A 4,654-nucleotide genomic window follows, 5' to 3' on the forward strand; every position below is an offset into this window, starting at 1 on the left:
TCTGACCAACAACAAACCTCTTTGCCTCTCAGTTCAAGTCCATGTAGTTCTTATTCAAAGCCTGCAAATACTCGATCTGATGACCCAGTCTGTGATATTCCAAAAAACAGATTGGAACGTCAGTTACGAATATCTAGAGGGCCCTTTCAGCCCAAAATGAGTACATATCCTAGAAATAAAATAGGATCTAAAGTAAGAAGTTTTCATTCTGAATGGTATGAAAAGTACAGATGGTTAGAATACAGCCCATCAACGGATGCAGCATTTTGTTTTTACTGCCGTTTCTTCAGCGGTAATGATGCAGCAAGCAAAGGGCATACTGATTCGGCATTTACTACTAAAGGATTCAAGAACTGGAATAAGGCTAATGAACGTTTCAAAAACCATCAACTGTCTAAATCTCATGTGTTTAGTCATACATCATGGACCTCTTTTAATGAAGGGAAACCTATTGATGTATTGTTAGATGAAGGCAAGCAGACCTACCTGTCTAAACAGGAAGAATTAAGATGTCGTAACCGAAGTGTAATGGAGCGACTGATTGATATAGTTCTGTGTTTGGCAAAAGGTGGAAGGCCATTTAGGGGTCACAATGAAAAATGTGATAGTCTTGAAAGAGGGTTATTTCTTAATCTGGTAGATATGCTTCAAAAATATGATCCTGTCATGGCAAAACATGCAAAAGAATCTCCTCGAAATGCTTCTTATCTAAGCAATCGCATCCAAAATGATATAATTGTGGCCATACACAATGTTGTATTACAAAACATTGTGTCTTCACTACATGGAAAAGTGCTTTCAATAATTGCTGATGACACCACTGACTGTGGACACCATGAACAGATGTCCGTTGTTGTGCGGTATTTTGACAATCACAAACATAGTCCAGTTGAAATTTTTTTGTCTGTTCAGAGACTTTTCAAAGTTGATGCACAGTCTATTTTTAACCAATTGAATGAAGTCCTTGACAATCTTAAAATAGAGTGGTCATCAGTATTAGCGGTCTGTTTTGATGGCGCATCTACGATGTCTGGATGTACAGCAGGTGTTCAAATGAAGTGTAAAGAAAGAAATAGTAATATACTCTATGTGCACTGCTATGCACATTGTTTGAATCTCGTTCTAGTAGATGCATGCACTTCAAGTAAACAGAACAGAACAGTTTTTGATTTTTTTGGCATTGTTCAGACTCTTTATAACTTCATGGAGGGCAGTTCAGTTCGACATGCAAAAATGGAGAAAATTTCCCAAGATGTAGGATCCCAGTTGAAGACTTTAAAATCACTGTCTAATACAAGATGGGCTTGTAGAGCAGAAGCTGTGGCTGCTGTAAAACAAAACTATTCCATCATTTTACAAGCCTTAGATGAGATTGTTCAAGAGACCCGTCTTCCAGACATTAAAATAAAAGCCAGAGGTCTTATCTGTGAACTTAAGTCATTTGACTTCATCTTTGGACTTCACATGATGCATCCTATTCTCCAAATGGTGGTTAAAGTGAGTAAGGCTCTTCAAGACCCAGAACTCAACTTACTTACAGCAATGGCAGGAGTGAAAAGCTTGCGGAACACATTAGCTACTATGAGGAATGACGCAGAACATTTTCAGTCAATTTACCAAGAATCTGTGACAGCATGTTTAGAGAAAGATATACCAATACCTTCAGTTAAGAAGAGAAAAATATCCAGTCGTTTGGATAACACAGTTGAAACCCAGCATCACTTCAACACAAAAGAGGAACAGGAGAGAATTACTTCCTTTTATCCACTCCTTGACTCCATGATAGCTGGCATTGACCAAAGATTTGAACAGGAAACTTGTGTAGTAATAACTGCAATGGGAAATTTGTTACAATTAAAAATTGACAAGGACGACCTTAAAATTATTGCCAATAAATGTAAAATTTCCACAGATGAATTGGAAGCAGAAGTAAAGTTGCTTCAGGGCTATGATACATGTGCTTCTAAAGATTGCACTACAAACACAAGACCGTGGCTTGATTGGCTAAAGGAATCTCATCGGTTTTCCATGTTCCCGGCCTTCTATAAAGCTATTCAACACTTTGCTGTCATACCGGTTACTAGCTGTTCATGTGAGAGGGCATTTTCAAAGCTAGGACATGTAAAAAACAAGTTAAGAAGTACAATGTCCCAACAGCGCCTCGATTCACTCATGTTGTTGTACATTGAGCAAGAATTGGCTCTCTCCATAAATTACAATGATGTTATTGAGGAATTTAAATAATTGACGGCTGGTGAGAGACGTCTTCTTCTTTAAAACAAGGAACAATAAAAATCAAGACAAAAGGACCTAAATAATTACAGTGGTTCTCAACTGAACTGCAATCCTTAAGTTTGTATGTTAAAAATCAGCGAAGTCTACTTCACAGACTTCAGCTTTATTATTCAGTTTGTTATTTGAACAAAGTTTTAAAAAGTTGCCGAGATGAAGATGCAGTGTAAACCAAAGTGTAAACATCTGTTACAGTAGAAGAGAGCAGGAGCTGGCTACAGTGCAAGGTTATGGGTAAGTAGATTGGGAATATTGTGTGGGACATGATATTTGAATGGTTGGGTTTAATTATAAGAAGTGGATTGATGACTTTAAGGTAATACTTGACTTATACCAAGACTGGTTCTACCACTCACTGTAATGTAATATGCTGGGCACACCTATGCTAGCAGTGCACAGCACACAGCAGCGTGCCTGAGAACAAAGTGAAACTGTGCAGTCACCGAGTAATTTAGACTGTGCAAAAATGGGCAAAAGGTTGTCAAACGGTGTCAGATGCATTTGTCCTGCCTTGCACTTTTGTAAGCATTGCATGTTAGTGGTTTGTAAATGAGCATTGTTGTTTTAAGGTGTTATGTAACGCAATTGCCCGTTATTACATTGTTTGTTTTTATGCCATAAAAGGCTTATTCCATGGAGCGGTTTACGTAAACAAATGAGATCTTGAAAGGCATTAAGTTGCTGAAGTTGTATGCCTAGGAGAGTATATTCTGCACCAGTGTGGAGGAAACTAGGATGAAGGAACTGACCAGTCTGAAGACATCCGCACTGCACACTTCCCTCTCCGGTGAGTTGTGGTTTATTTATGCTGATTCTGATGCCCTGCACCTGTGAGTGCTCTTTAATACATTCTGTTGGTATAATGGCATATTTCATTGAGATTTTGGGTGCTAATATCACACCTAAATCGATTATTGATAACTGGGCCCCTTTAACTCCAGCATCCAAATCCAGCTACTCTTCCATACTATCTGCTCCTGCTTATATGTCTATGACCTCTCCAATCTCCATTACCAATTCTAACAGGCCTAATTGCCTCCAACTTGCCCTCTATCTTGACTGTAAACGCCCACACTAGGGTCTCTTGTATCCTGTCTCACATCGGACCCTTCTCAGTCAACATCCTCTGTAGTTGATATTTTAATATGTGATTCATTTCCTGGTATGATTTGTTACTAACTGACACAACAGAGTTTTCTGGTGCATTATAACTAAACAATAATGAGGATGATAAGGAAATTAAAGAAACTATTCATAACTAAAATTAAGTAAAACATTCTAATATTGATTTTATTTTTTTCAGGGAGCAAGCACATTATTTTTTTTAGTTAATTATTCTTCACTTTCTTTCTCAAGGTGTTCTGAAGCTGAACAAATGATTCACAAGTAACCAGATCTGGGATGACACCATGAGGAATGGAGATTCCCCCTGCTTGTTAGATGCCTGCAAGAAACATCCTGGAATTGTATGTGTCATAATAGATTTATATTACACACATCGTACTTTAAAGTGTTTTGTCTGTGCTTGTGTTTAAATATTTAGTTCTGCAGGTTTCAAAGTACTAATTATAGAAGTCACAGACACTTATTTCACACTATTTTCAAAAACCTAAGTTGTCCTAAATGAAAAGTCATCTGTTATAATCTGGCACCTGTGATGATAATGGTAAGAATTAAAAGTGGGCGATGAAGAAACAACCGGCCTGCCCTGTGTTTATTCATACTGTCTAACAATTGAATTCTAATTTCTGTATTGTAGTTACTGTAGGAGTAAGAATTGCATGTAAGTCTGCTGTAACACCAAGCAGATGTAGCGTTTCTATTACACCTCACAGATGCTTACCCTGCCTTGCACCACAACGGATTGCTGATTTTTTATTCTTAATGTAAGGGCCATTTTAATGAAACTAATTTTGTAGAACACCTACAAAATGTCTATCTCCTAGAGCAGAGATTTCTAAACCACCAACTCCCACCTTCCCAGCTCTTTTAAAGTGATTTACAATACAGGCAATATAATATATCTGCTGTAATGTAGGGGGCAACGGACAGATGTCAGCGAGGTCCCAGGCTTACAGCTTGTTAGGTTTAATAAACCTCTGCCAGCCCTCACTCTACACTCTATTCAAATTCCTTGTATTATTTAGTTTGCTTTGACTGCTAATATATGGTGCTGGCACGCCCAGTAGGCGGGGTTAGGCACGCCCAGTAGGCGGGGTTAGGCACGCCCAGTAGGCGGGTCTAGGCACGCCACTCCAGTCGTGCACCCCCTAATAAAATGTGCTGCGCACGCCTATGAACAACAGTATGTGTTTTTAGATAAAGGCATACTGGTGGTCATTCCGAGTTGATCGCTAGCTGC

The 4,654-nt window shown here is 38.7% G+C and overlaps 1 long non-coding RNA gene across 1 annotated transcript; it reads left to right on the forward strand.

The window, feature by feature from the left end:
• Window positions 1-2,361: 2,361 nt before the first annotated feature.
• LOC134909518 (uncharacterized) lies at window positions 2,362-4,244 on the forward strand. The gene is made up of 3 exons (XR_010175957.1): window positions 2,362-2,526; window positions 2,917-3,079; window positions 3,649-4,244. It is a non-coding gene; the product is annotated as an uncharacterized LOC134909518 (long non-coding RNA).
• Window positions 4,245-4,654: the final 410 nt, after the last annotated feature.

This window comes from Pseudophryne corroboree, chromosome 1 (genome assembly GCF_028390025.1).
Source record: "Pseudophryne corroboree isolate aPseCor3 chromosome 1, aPseCor3.hap2, whole genome shotgun sequence".
Lineage (NCBI taxonomy): Eukaryota > Metazoa > Chordata > Amphibia > Anura > Myobatrachidae > Pseudophryne > Pseudophryne corroboree.